The sequence below is a fragment of the Pinus tabuliformis genome, chromosome 9 (assembly GCF_031772625.1).
Source record: "Pinus tabuliformis cultivar Carrire ecotype Pingquan chromosome 9, CPIR1, whole genome shotgun sequence".
NCBI classification, from domain to species: Eukaryota; Viridiplantae; Streptophyta; class Pinopsida; order Pinales; family Pinaceae; genus Pinus; species Pinus tabuliformis.
This window is the reverse complement of record NC_142307.1, coordinates 802,269,453-802,276,662: the sequence shown is the minus strand read 5'-3', so window position 1 is coordinate 802,276,662 and position 7,210 is coordinate 802,269,453. Positions and strand designations below refer to the sequence as shown.

Sequence of the window (7,210 nt, the reverse complement as noted above, 5' to 3'; positions counted from 1 at the left end):
TTCCATCATAAGATTCCGGTTCCTTGACCTTCATATGAGGCATTCCCCCAAATGAATTATGCCCCATGGCCCTCTTCACAATCGTAAGCTCATTCTTTGTATCTTCAAGAGTCTTCTTCAAGTTCACGATCTCTGCAAGACCTTGATTTCTTGATTCCTCGACCTCTTTGATTCTTTGTTCAAGTTGTGCACACCTAAGATCAGTGTACTCATTTTGTGTCTTAAGCTCATCATTCTGTGTTCGGAGTTCATCGAGTTCTTCTTTCCAAGAAATCTCCATATTCTCTATCTTTTCCACCACCTTTTCAATGAACCCAATAGTAGTATCCTTTTCATCATGACTAGACCCGGCTTGAGACCCAACTGCCATTTCGACCAGCTTCTTCTTCCTTTGTGATCTAGTCTCGACCATTCAACAATTCCACCGAGTATCCTGCAACCTGAACCAACCCTTGTTCCACTTCGTGTGAAACGGCTTCCTTCACCTGCAAGTACCCTTATCACTGCCACGAGCAACCTTTGCTCACCAGCTCTGACCGAGCTCTGATACCAACTGTCACGCCCCTACACCTGCGGTGATCTTCCAACCGCTTGTAGCGAGGTGCGGCACCACCGAGCGCTTTCTTTTTAACAATACTAACACCCGTGGACTACACCTACTTCAACATGAACATACTTAGCTTATGTTTTTGAAACTGAATAAAGAATTATCCTTTATACTTTAGTGAAGACCATTCTCAATTATTAACCATGAACAATAACCGAGAACATCAACAATAAGCAAGTACAAAGGGAGGGGCAACTCCCAAATAGTCTGCCCAACAATATATTATAACAACTTCTTCAATAATACAATACAAGTAATGCTTGGCAAGCTCCAAGCCAATACTTAGAATAATTTTACAATCAAGGCATAGAACAGCCTTTTACAATTATGTGCACCATTGCACAAAGTGGAACGCTCACCCGAGCCACCTATTTCACCTTGTCAAATCCTGCACACAATTATCTGCATAACCAGCCTTCACATCTCAACCCGGGTCAAAATTCCACTTCTGCACACTGGAGGAACTACGCATAACCCATGCGCATTCCACTTTACCCCTGCGCAGATTGGTTTTACCCCTATGCGCTGTTTTGAAGTGCGAAGTTCGTTGAACAAATGAGCCTCATGCTCTTTACACTTATATGCAACCTACGTGGGATTACATGGGGTGTGCAGCCCCATGGCCGACCCCCCAAAACCACTTAACACACGTCCACAAGCTATCGTTCACAAGTCGGCTGCCATGTATATTTTTTAATCATCGTATATATGCCTTCGTTCAACACTTAGTCGCATGCCTGCCCGAGCTTGTGCACGTCGTTCACCCATCGCCCATTGCGCGCCCGTCGTTTACCTTGCGCCCGCCTTGCGTCCGTCGTTCACCCATCGCCCATCGCGCGCCCACTATGCGTCCGCGCCTCGGTGAAAACTCAAGGACCTTACATACTGGGCCATAAAATGAGCTTCCCTGCTCAATAAGAAACTTAGCAAGAATTAATACACTAAAAATACATGTATAAGTATAATAAAAATTAATAAATATTAATTTTGATAAATAAATACAAAAATAATAATTTGCATATAAAAAAAATAAAAAAATATGAATTAATTAACAAATAATCTTGTATTTAAAAATATTTTTGAAACCATTACATTTACTATAATTTCATAAAAATAACATTAAAAGATATATATAATAATCTTGCGAAAAAGAAGTTTCTTCCCAAATATATATTCGACCATATGATATTCAACCAAATCATATGGTCTTGGTTTCCTACAAACTTGCAAGTGGGTAAAGTCATCTCTAATCATAAAAGTATTTATATAACTCATGTGAGAAATTGCACAACTTCCATGATTCGTGGTCTCATTTAGAGAATAGCACAAGTACATGGAAAGAAGAAAATGATATTATTTTTCAAGATCCTCCTTAACTAAGTATTCAGTCATCAGTCATTAATTATGAAAAACTTGTGTGAATAACATGGAATAGAATAAATTTAATTTTGAAATTTATAATTAGTATGTTTTAAAAGACGAGAAATTAAAATACAAACTCATTACGTTATTATGTTATCAGAATTGAATATATTATGGTTGATACGTTATGTTGTTTTATAATACTTATATGGAAAATAAGTTATATAAAAATTTCAAGTTACAAAAAAAACTTATATAAAATAATTATGACAAAATATTGGTAAAACAATAAATTTAATAAATAAAAACTAACCTAATAATTATTAAAAAAAAAACATTTCTCACCCAAAAAACTCCATGCACAAAAATATATTTATATAAATAAGAAAAATGAAAATTATAAACCTGAAATCTTTAATTAAATGTTGTGTATATGTGTTTCATTATTTTTATACGTATGGAGCCGTGAAACATCAAAACTGAAATTGAAGGTGAGTAAAGGAACAATCAATTTGTTTTCAAAATAAATAGAACTTATATTAAAAATGTATTAGAAGACCCAAAAAAGATATTACATTGTGGAGAACAAAATTCAAACAATAAAGATCAAAATTGTAAATAGAAAACACCGCTGCAATATTGTGTTTCAAGTTGTCAACCATCACTGGCCTTTCCCTGGGCTTGGAGTAGAACCCAGCATGCGCTTCTTGCTCTTTTCTCGCTGCACTTCATTATCTCCATGGCTGTGATGGGATTTGAGGATATGGCCGTTTATTGTTTCAGATTTAGGCCGGATTATCTGCATCTGAACGACCCCAGGGTTATCGCTAGATGTGGAGAGCCGGTGTTTTGCTACTGTAGGACTGCGTTCGGACGTTGTTACTGCGCCCTTGGGCAGTAAATTGATATCGCCCTCGACTTTATTGGCCGAATCAGTCGGCAACTGAGGGTTCTTGATCTTTGGAACACTTGGTCTAACCCTGAACGATAACGTGGTCTCTTTGGTGGCACTCCTTACGGACGAGGAGCTTATCTCTCCATCGCATTGCACAGCCTCCTTCTCCACATGACCGTTGGGATCAAAGTCCAACGGATTAACTTCTTCATGAGCAACCTGCCGCTGGTACGGCCTGTAATGACCAGCAACGACATTATAATAACGAGAGCCATTGTAGGGCTCTGAATCATAAAGCTCAGAGTTAGCAGATAAACAATATGATATCAGATCAAAGAGAAGAGATTCTCAGTCAGTATGGGAAAGGAAAATCTCTGATAGTTGGAAGACTACGATTGAGAAATATGAGAACGAATGCGAGTACTTATAAGAGGAATAGGAAGAGGGAATTCTTCACTCGCCGCCTTCTCCTGCTGCGTGCGTTCTGACTGCCCTATTGCAAACACAAAATTGTGCTTTGAATCAACGTACAACGGAAATCGCAAGCGAAATCCACTGTCGATTGTTATGTTTTGGAGAGCAGGCCGGGAGCCGAAAGGGAGGGCGAGCCTTATCTTCCCGTCAAACATTGGTTGAGCACGATTATAGAAATTTAAATATCATTTGGGCGGGTTTTCAAATTCAAAGGAGGGTGCCATTAAATGCGTATGTTATATTTCTTGTATCTTATAGCATAGCGTTCAGACGGTCTGATGGTGGGGTAGAGAATTTCTCGGCCGTATTGTGATGCGCATCCATGGCATGGTCCATATTTGGATGAAGGGTATGGTGAGCATTCATGTGCTGTGTCCGTAGCCGGGATGCAGAAGTTGTACTTACAAGTATTAAACAAGATGAGTTGCAAGGCAACTAGTCCCTGCCTAGGGGTAGGGTCATATGGAGCAGAGCCCACGTCCAAGGTCCCCTAGCTATGTTGTTGTTCGTAAATACATAGACTGCTCAGTATTTAGATTTGATATTGTTCGTTTGGAGTTCGCCGGAAGTACAGGTAAAACAGGAAAGGTTATTAGCAGAAAGAGCTTCATTGCTGACTTCAGTCCGCCTGCTGGCCAACCAGATAAAGAATCACTTCCAGCATCCAATGAAAAGACTCTGTAAGGATAGCTTCCCTTGTTATAATTATAAATGGTGTGTTGGAATTCACAGATAGAAAGGGCATTAAAATTTAATATCGATGTTCCATTACAATACATTGGGTCTCATTGTATTACAATGTGGTTGCAAAGGGGAAGATACTACATTGAATAAAAGGCAAATGACGTGTCGTAGAAATGGGCATACAAGATACACTGGGAAGAGAGAACCGACACCAACATTACAGTCGCAGTCGAGAGAAATTAAACTCAGTAAAGGGAATTCTAAACGATATGGCGAAGTGATAAACCGCATGGTTACGTTTGCATCATACCAAAGGAGTGTTGATCGTTGTTGAAATCGCAAGCGGTGGTCGTATATGAAACAACATGTGAAAATGACGATTCGCAAAGCGCTAGAAAAGAGCTGCATATCGAAGGGCCGCAGTGAGGATACTCTATTGCATTGAATTAATGTGATGGTGCCATATACTAAGTAGCGTTGAGATATATATCAAACATAACTTTGCACTGGAGCAATAACACATTGAACTGCGCATCAGAGAGATAACCAGATCGACTCTGACCCCTACTCGAAGGCGTGGTCGCATAATCACACGTCAGAGTTATGGAGTCTCAACCCTTTCATCCTGCAATCCCCAATTGCACTCTTTTGCTACCCTTTCTTTTGTAGGTCGCAGTAGCGTATTCCCAATTGACAATATATTAAAGAACAAACCATAAATATATTTCAACGACACAAGGGATGATACAAAGCCAGCGTATTCAAAAGACAACATTAAAAGGCCATTTAAAGATGCATTAAGGGATAAAAAGAGTGCATGCATCACAAAATTTATTGAAGGAAGACGAAGCGTCACACATGCATTGTAAAATATAGCATATGTGCGAATACAAAGGGTTGAAACACTACATATTACGGGGCTATGTTAAAATCTCTCACAATGAAATCAATGTATTTTGCAACGTATGAGATATCAAGATACCGCCATATGCAATGAGAAGCCATGAAACCAACCCTATATTAAATACATTCACACTGATTGTTGATATATTAACGTTGGGATACGCCACAATAGTTGAATATGCACCGTCGACAAGATTATACATCCGCCAATGCAATAGAAGGCTTGACACATGCAAGAGTTCAGTGGATAATGCAACAAACAAAGTGATCGCAGTCTATCATATTGCACATGATTATGCGTTAGGAACATAAGCGATATGAAGGGAAACCATGCAAATGTGCACACACCACCAAAATGACAAAGTCACGAATATACAATATTGCATTGATACACCCAAAAAGAAATAATAAGAAAGAGTCCCCAAGGTATGAGATATCAAGATACCGCACAGCGGATCCACGTCGTCATAAACGGAACCAAAATTATTAAAGTCATTATAGAAGTCCGTTAGTATTGGACAACTTATGAGGACCAGCCACTTTCTCTCTCCCTTACCATGTGCTTGGCAGCAGGGAGGTGATCTGTGACATTAGTATCATTCCAGCGACTATGAGGCTGGTGGTTTGTTGGCATGGCTGTGATGTTGGTCCTGCCGCTGTGATGCTGGTCTTGCCGCTGTTTCTCTTGCTAGAGCCTAGTTTTTTTGGGGAGGGAAACGGAACAGAGCGAGGGATCTTAAGCTGCTTCAGCCGCTGATCCATAGCTACCTACGACAGAGAAGGCATATGAGTAGCGGATCTGGTAGTTTTTATTACAAGTTTTTTGAGAAAGCGAATCCCTGCAAACAGTGGCTGCACTTATTTTTCAATATTTTGTTCTGGAGCAAGGGTCATTTAGTAGCTCATAATCTGATTGCATTATCTATCTATTTTGATGGATCTGCAGGGCATAAGCAAAGGTTTAGTAGCAGAGCGCCTTCTGTCAACAATGGTGCAGAGAGGGAAACGACCAGACTTTGTCCTGTGCATTGGAGATGACAGGTCAGATGAGGACATGTTTGAGGGTATCACAAATGCTATGTCAGGACCTACACTTTCTCCGATAGCAGAAGTATTTGCATGCACAGTTGGTCAGAAACCCAGTAAAGCAAAATACTATCTTGATGATACTGTGGATGTCGTAAGAATGCTTCAGGGTCTGGCCACAGCTTCTGATCAGGCAGCATGGAATTTATCTGCTCAAGTTGCAGAGCTCACTTTGAGTACATAATTTGAAGACGTGTTTTCTATTTGTTGTTGTTGCAGCTACAAATAAATGGACACATTTGGTAAGAAAGATGTTCAAATGCAACAACATGCAAACAAGAAACTGCAGAGAGGACAAAACTAACCATGGGTTACTGCTGCCCCTTTGGAGAAAGAAATAAGAGGCTTCAGGTCCAAAGCAAGGGCTTCGGCGAACAGAGGGCAGCCGCGAAAAAGAGGATCGTAACAGTGCGGACAAGATTCGACAAATTTGCGGTAATCAGCTAATTTTTTTATGTGGTTTCATGGCGAATTCAAATTAATTAGATTTTAGAAATATTTTGAAATTGAAATAGATCCTAAGAGGATTAGCTATACACAGGAAGCATTTTGGAAATGAATCCTTGTGAAGTACAACATTGTGAATCTCCTGCCAAGAGACCACATAGGGATAAATTAGTCAGAACAAAGAAAAACAGAACAGGTAAAAACAATTCCACTTCTAGAATTTATTAAAAGCGAAGATCAATTACAGGAGTGCTGGTTGCCTGTAGGAAAGGCACGAACTAATAATGCAGAATAGGCATTAATAATTAAAATATAAAAGTCATTGAATCAACTAAATGTATATGAATATTTTTGTATTCTCTACATGAATAAATAATTGAACAATTCTATGCTCAGGTCCGTCAGAATTAGGCTCTGATAGTCCAACCCACGAGCTTGACCCCTTTGCTGCGTCGGCCCAAAATAACTAGGAAAAGCAGCAAGAGCAAGTCCAGGAACAGCAATTGAAGAAACCGACTCTGTCTGCCTTTTACTTTGAGGGAAAAGCAGCAAGAGCAAGTCCAGGAACAGCAATTGAAGAAACCGACTCTGTCTGCACGCAATCTACATAATGGCACCAGGTAACTAGTCTCAGAACATTACCTTTATGTCACCACGAATTTTCATGAAATGACTCCAATTTCTTTAATGGTCTTGATGATATTCATCTGACTTGCATGCTGGAAATCCCCTACAGCTGAGATAACAAAGTC

At 39.7% G+C, this 7,210-nt stretch overlaps 1 pseudogene; it reads left to right on the top strand.

Annotated features, from left to right (window-relative positions):
* The first annotated feature begins 5,841 nt into the window (after window positions 1-5,841).
* LOC149151198 (alpha,alpha-trehalose-phosphate synthase [UDP-forming] 5 pseudogene) lies at window positions 5,842-6,229 on the top strand (annotated as a pseudogene).
* The last annotated feature ends 981 nt before the right edge of the window (window positions 6,230-7,210 follow it).